This window comes from Puma concolor, chromosome B3 (assembly GCF_028749965.1).
Source record: "Puma concolor isolate L17-30 chromosome B3, mPumCon1.1.hap2, whole genome shotgun sequence".
Taxonomy (NCBI): domain Eukaryota; kingdom Metazoa; phylum Chordata; class Mammalia; order Carnivora; family Felidae; genus Puma; species Puma concolor.
The window spans coordinates 76589414-76597462 of record NC_141672.1 but is presented as its reverse complement, the minus strand read 5'-3'; positions in this window follow the sequence as shown (position 1 = coordinate 76597462).

Genomic DNA, 8049 nt, shown 5'->3' with positions numbered 1-8049 from the left:
GGGGCGGGCTAGCACCCAGCTGCAGTCTCTGGGTATCAGCAGCAACACGGTCCTGCAAACGTTCCTGGGGGTGGGCCGGTCCCTGGCCATTGCTCAGTGAGACCCTCCCCCAGAAGGTCTGAGAGGGTCAAAGCTGCAGTTCCTCAGAAATGAGGGGTTGGGGAACACAGCTGCATCTGAGAAAAAACTCAGGAGGGAGGTGCTGCCTGGCAACCTGATGGCTTGGTTATGGACAGTGTAAAAGTGAGCAGTGGATGGAAGCTGGAGACAAAGGACAGGTGCGTGATTGCTGGTCAGGGAGAACAGAGTTCTGATACTAGAAACTGGGTAGTTCGGTGATGCCATTTTCACCTCTCCTGCGCATGCGCATACACACCTACAGGTGCCACAACCCACCCCAGTAAGCTAAGCAGCGCCATCTAGTGGAGAATGGAGCTGTTACACTAAGCCCCACCCATCTGGGCCAACCTCACGCTTCAGGAACACCACAAGTCTTTCCACCTGCTTAGTTTACAGACTATAAAGTGCTTCATAGTTTGACTTCTAGGGGAAAACGATGTAAATTCAATCATATTTCAGTCTGTTCAGTAGTCCATCTATTCAATTCTTTTTTTTTTCATTTCTTTTTTTTGTTGAATAAAGAAAAAAGTTTTTATTTTCAATTTTTATTAAAAATATTTTTCTTTAATTTTTTTCTACTATATTTTTTACTTTTTTGTAAAATTTTCAAATTCTATTTTGCTTCCATCATTTAATTTTATTCTATTTCATTGTATTCATTTTTTCAAATTTTCAAAATGTTTTCCTTTTTTTTCCTTTTTCTCCCCCACCCCCTTTTTTCTCTAATCTATCAAGCTTCTTTCAACAACCAGACCAAAACTACCTAGGACCTACCATCATGAATTTGATTTTTTGTGTGTGTTGTTTTTAATTTTTTAATTTTAATTTTTTACTTTATTAATTCCTTTTCTTCTGTCAAAATGATGAAATGAAGGGATTCACCCCAAAAGAAAGAGCAGGTAGAAATGACAGCCAGGGACTTAATCAACACAGATACAAGCAAGATGTCTGAACCAGATTTTAGAATCATGATAAGAATACTAGCTGGGGTCAAAAATAGATCAGAATCCCTTTCTGTGGAGATAAAAGTAGTAAAAGCTAGTCAGGATGAAATAAAAAATGCTGTAACTGAGCTGCAATCTTGAATGGATGCCACAGCAGCAAGGATGGATAAGGCAGAGAAGAAAATCAATGATATAGGGGACAAACTTATGGAGAATAATGAAGCAGAAAAAGAGACTAAGGCAAAAGAACATGATTTAACAATCAGAGAAATCAGTGACTCATTAAAAAGGAACAACAGGTGTCCCAGAAGATGAAGAGAGAGAAAAAGGGGTAGAAGGGTAATGTGAGCAAATCATAGCAGAAAACTTTCCTAACCTGGGGAAACACAGACATCAAAATCCAGGAAGCACAGAGGACTCCCATTAGATTCAACAAAAACCGACCATCAACAAGGCATATCATAGTCAAGTTCAAAAATACTCAGGCAAGAAAAGAATAATGAAAGCAGCAAGCGAAAAAAAGTCCTTAGCCAGCAAGGGAAGACAGATCAGGTTTGCAGCATACCTATCCACAGAAAATTGGCAGGCCAGAGTGGCAGGATATAGTCAATGTGCTGAATCAGAAAAATATGCAGCCACGAATTCTTTATCCAGCAAGACTGTCATTCAAAATAGAAGGAGAGATAAAAAGTTTCCCAGGCAAACAAAAATTAAAGGAGTTTGTGACCACTAAACCAGCCCTGTGAGAAATTTTAAGGGGGACTCTCTCAGGGGAGAAAAGATGAAAATACACATACATACATACATACACACATACCAAAAGCAACAAAGATTAGAAAGGACCAGAGAACACCACCAGAAACTCCAACTCTACAAGCAACATAATGGAAATAAATTCATATCTTTCAATACTCACTCTAAATGTCAATGGACTAAATGCTCCAATCAAAAGACATAGGGTAACAGAATGGATAAGAAAACAAGACCCATCTATATGCTGTTTGCAAGAGACCAACTTTAGACCTAAAGACACCTTCAGATTGAAAGTAAGGGGGTGGAGAAGCATTTATGATGCTAATGGTCAACAAAAGAAAGCCAGAGTAGCCATACATGTATCAGTGAATCTAGACTTTAAAATAAAGGTTGTAACAAGAGATGAAGAAGGACATTATATCATAATCAAGGGGTCTATCCACCAAGAAGACCTAACAATTATAAACATTTATGCTCCAAATGTGAAACACCCAAATATATAAATCAATTAATCACCAACATAAAGAAACTCATTGATAATACCATAATAGTAGGGAACTTCAACATCCCACTTACAGCAATGGGCAGATCATCTAAACAGAAAATCAACAAGGAAACAATGACTTTGAATGTCACACTGGACCAGATGGACTTAACAGATATATTCAGAACATTTCATCCTAAAGCAGTGGAATATACATTCTTCTCCACTGCACATGGAATGTTCTCCAGAATAGACCACACTCTAGGACAAAAATCAGCCCTCAAAAAGTACAAAAAGATCGAGATCATACTGTGCATATTTTCAGACCACAACGCTATGAAACTCAAAATCAACCACAAGAAAAAATTTGGAAAGGTAACAAATACTTGGAGACTAAGGAACATCCTACTAAAGAAGGAATGGGCTAACCAAGAAGTTAAAGAGGAAATTAAAAAGTACATGGAAGCCAATGAAAATGATAACACCACAGCCCAAAACCTCTGGGACACACCAAAGCAGTCATAAGGTCAATCCAGACCTTCCTAAAGAAGGAAGAAAGGTCTCAGATACACAACATAACCCTACACCTTAAAGAGCTGGAAAAAGAACAGTAAATAAAACCCAAAACTACCAGAAGACAGGAAATAAAGATTCGAGCAGAAATCAATGCTATCTAAACCAAATAAGCAGAACAGATCAATTAACCAGAAACTGGTTCTTTGAAAGAATGAACAAAATTGATAAACCACTAGCCAGTTTGATCAAGAAGAAAAAGGAAAGGACCCAAAGTAATAAAATCAAGAATGAAAGAGGAGAGATCATGACCAACACAACATAAATAAAAACAATAGCAAGAGTATATTATGAGCAATTATATGCCAATAAAATGGGCAACCTGAAAGAAATGGACAAATTCCTAGAAACATATAAACTGCCAAAACAGAAACAGGAAGAAATGGAAAATTTGAACAGATCCATAACCAGTAAAGAAATCGACTTAGTAATCAAAAATCTGCCAAAAAAACAAGAGTCCAGGGCCAGATCGCTTTCCAGGGGAATTCTACCAAACATTTAAGGAAGAGTTAACACCTATTCTGTTGAAGCTCTTCCAAAAAATAGAAATGGAAGGAAAATTTCCAAACTCTTTCTATGAAGCCAGCATTACCTTGATTCCAAAACCAGACAAAGACCCCACTAAAAAGGAGAACTATAGACCAATTTCCCTGATGAACATGGATGCAAAAATCCTCAACAAGATATTAGCCAACCAGCTCCAAGAACACATTAAAAAAGTAATTCACCATGACCAAGTGGGATTTATACCTGGGATGCAGGGCCAGTTCCATATCCACAAAACAATCAATGTGATTCATCATATCAATAAAAGAAAGGACAAGAACCACATGGTCCTCTCAATAGATACAGAGAAAGCATTTGACAAAATACAGCATCCTTTCTTGATAAAAACCCTCAAGAAAGTCGGGGTAGAAGGATCATAGCTTGAGATCATAGAAGCCATATATGAACGACCCAATGCTAATATCATCCTCAATGGGGAAAAACTGAGAGCTTTCCCCCCAAGGTCAGGAACAAGACAGGAATGTCCACTCTTGCCACTGTTATTCAACATAGTATTGGAAGTCTTAGCCTCAGCAATCAGACAACACAAAGAAATAAAAGGCATCTAAATCGGCCAGGAGGAGGTCAAACTTTCACTCTTCGCAGATGACATGATACCCTATATGGGAAACCCTAAAGATTCCACCAAAAAAAACTACTAGAACTGATCCATGGATTCAGCAAAGTTGCAGGATATAAAATCAATGCACAGAAATCCGTTGCATTCCTATACACCAACAATGAAGCAACAGAAAGAGAAATCAAGGAATCTATCCCATTTACAATTGCACCAAAACCCATAAACTACCTACGAATAAATGTAACCAAAGAGGGGAAAAATCTATACACTCAAAACTATAGAAAGCTTATGAAAGAAATTGAAGACACAAAAAAATGGAAAAATACTCCATGCTTCTGGATAGGAAGAACAAATATTGTTAAAATGTCAATACTACCCAAAGCAATCTATATATTCAATGCAATCCCTATCAAAATAATACCAGAATTCTTCAGAGCTAGAGCAAACAATCCTAAAACTTCTATGGAAACAGAAAAGACCCTGAGTAGCCAAAGCAATCTTGAAAAGGAAAACTAAAGCAGGAGGCATCACAATCCCGGACTTCAAGCTGACTTACAAAGCTATAATCATTAAGACAGTATGGTACTGGCACAAAAACAGACACTCAGATCAATGGAACAGAATAGAGAACCCAGAAATGGACCCACATGTAAATTTAATGTAAATAAAAAAAAACCCGATTATACACCATGACCAAATAGAATTTATTCCTGGAATGCAAGAATGATTCAACATATGAAAATTGATCAATCTATTATGCCACATCAAGAAAATGAAAGAAAAAAAAAGGACACGATCATCTCAATAGATGCAGAAAAAGCATTTGACAAAATTCAACACTTTTTCTTGATGAAAAACACTTAGCGAACTGGGAATAGAAAAAAAACAATAAAAGCCATATATCAAAAATCCACAGCAAACATACTCAATGGTAAAAAGCTGAAAACATTTTCTCTAAGGTCAGAAACAAGGCAAGGGTTCCTGTTTTCACTACTAAAAAAAAAATTTTTTTTTAATGTTTATTTACTTTTGAGAGAGAGACACACACACACACAGAATCCAAAGCAGGGTCCAGGTTCTGAGCTGTCAGCACAGAACCTGATGCAGAGCTAGAACTCCCAAATTGTGAGACCAAATTCAGGTGCTGAACCTGACCTGAGCTGAAGTCAGGCACTTAACTGACTGAGCCTCCTAGGTGCCTCTGTTTTCACTACTTTTATTCAACAAAGTACTTGAAGTTCTAGCCAGGATAATTAGTCTAGAAAAAGAAATAAATGGCATCAAAACTGGAAAGGAAGAAGTAAAATTATCTGTTTGCAGATATGATTTTATATATAGAAAACCCTGAAGATTCCACATAAACAAATGGTTAGAAAAACTCAAAATGAATTCAGCAAATTAGCAGAATATACTCAGCACGTAAAAGTCAGTTACATTCCTATACACGAACAATGAACAATATGAAAAGGAAATGACAAAAACAATTTCATTTATAACAGCATCAAAAAGAATAAATGTTTAGGAATTAGAACTTAACCAAGGAGGTGAGAGGTTTTTTACAATGAAAACTACAAAACATTGTCTAAAGAAATTGGTGAATTTTACAGAAACTTAATTTAATTTCACAAATAAATGGAAACACATCTGACGTTCATGGATTGGAAAATATAATATTGTTAAAATGTCAACACTCAAAAAAAAGTCAGTTCTATTCAAACTGATCTACTGACTCAGTGCAGTCCCTATCAAAATCCCAATGACTTTTGTTTTTGTTTTTTTGTTTTTTTGGCACAAATAGAAAAACTGGGGCTCAGCCAGTTAAGTGCCTAACTCTTGATTTTGGTTCAGGTCACGGATTGTGAGTTGGAGCCCCACATTGGGCTCTGTGCTGACAGGGTGGAGCCTGCTTCAGAGTCTCTGTCTCCTTCTCTTTTTGCCTCTCCCCCGTGCTCTCTCTCTCTTTCCCTCTCTCTCAAAAATAAATAAATGTTAAAAAAAAAAAAAACACCTGAAAAACGAAGTAAGTCACTTCATACCGTTACAGTTTTATTCAGGGTAACTTACCAACAGGGAGGGATCTGTAAGTTCAACAATGGTACGTGGCCATTCTCCATCCTCATTCTGCTGTGATTCCCTGCCCAGTCCAGACCTTAATTCCCAGCTTTTATGGGGAAGGGCATGGAGGTGAGATCACAGCGTAGTTATCTAAAGTGGCATCATCTGTGTGCAAGAGGATCTCTACTAGTTACCTGAAGTGGAGTCTTCTGTCTTCCACTTTAGGAAAGATCAGAACAAACCTTCCTGAGTTTTGGTCAGGGCATACATTAACTTCTATGGGGCCTGGAACATGTAGCCCCAAGAGGTCATTGAGCATGAAAAAGATGGAATTACTGTTATCAGCACTCCTACAAAAAGGAATAAAACTGGAAGACTCACACTTCCTGATTTTAAAACTTACTACAGAGCTACAGTAGTCAAAAGTGTGGTACTGGCGTTAAGACAGACACGTGGACCAATGAAACAGAATGAGGATTCAGGCGCACCTGGGTGGTTCAGTGGGTTAAGCCTCTGACTTGGGCTCCGGTCATGATCTCACGGTTTGCAAGTTCAAGCCCTGTGTCAGGTTCTGTGCTGACAGCTCAGAGCCTAGAGCCTGCTTCAGATTCTGTGTGTGTCTCTCTCTCTTCCCCTCCCCGCTTGCTGTCTCTCTCTCTTTTTCTCTCTCTCTCAAAAATAAATAAAACACTAACATTTTTTTTAAAGATTCCAGAAATAAATCCTTGCAGATATAGTCACGTCATTTTTGACAAGGGTGTCAAGACCATTCCCTGGGGAAAAGGACAGTCTTTTCAGCAAGTGGTGCTGGAACAACTGGATATTCACATACAAAAAAATGAAGTTGGACCCTTACCTAACACCATATACATAAATTAACTCAAAATGGATCAAAGACTTAAACATAAGACCTAAGCCAATAAAACTCTCAGGAGGAAACTTAGGACAAAATCTTCACAACATTGGATTTGGCAATGATTTCTTGGATATGACACCAAAGTCACAGGTAACAAAAAAAAATAGACAAATTTGACTTAATGAAAATTAAAAATGTGCATTAAAAATGCTATTAACAGAATAAAAAGGCAATCCATAGAATGAGAGAATATATCTGCAAATTATATATCTGATAAACAGTTAATATCCAGAACTCCTAAAACTCAACAACAACAAAAATGGACAGACTTATTTAAAAATGGGCAAAGGACTTGAATGGACATTTCTCTAAAGAAGACATACAAATGGCTAGCAAGCACATGGAAGAATGCTCCACATCACTCATTTTTCAGGAAATGCAAACCTAAACTACAATGAGGTACCACCTCACACTCATTAGGATGGCTACTATCAAAAACCCAGAAAACAACCAGTGTTGTTGATGCTGTGGAAAAAAGGGAACTCCCATCCACTCTTGGTGGGAATGTAAAATGGTATAGCCACTGTGGAAAACAATATGACAGTTCCTCAAAAAATTAAAAATGGAATTACCACATGGTCCAGTAATTTCCCTTCTGGGTATGTACCCAAAGAACTGAAAGCAGGATGCTGAAGAGATGTTTAAACACCCATAGTCACAGTAGCATTATTCATAATAGCGAAACATGGAAGCAATCCCAGAGTCCATCGATGGATAAATGGATAAACAAAATGGGATATATACACATATATATGTATATATGTGTGTGTGTGTTCTTGTGTGTGTATACATGCATATATATACAGTGGACTGTTAGTCAGCCTTAAGAAGGAAGGAGATTCTGCAGTATGCTATGACATGAATGAATCTTGGGGGCATTAAGCTAAGTGAAACAAGCCAATAACATAAGATGGCTATTGTATAATTCCACTTATATAAAGTACTTAGAAGAGTCAAAATCATAGAGACAGAAAGTAGAATGGTTGTTGTCAGGGCTGGGGGAAGGGGACAATGGATGGTTATTGTTTAATGGGCATATCTTTTAAGTTTTAAAAGATGAAAGGAGTTCTGGAGATGG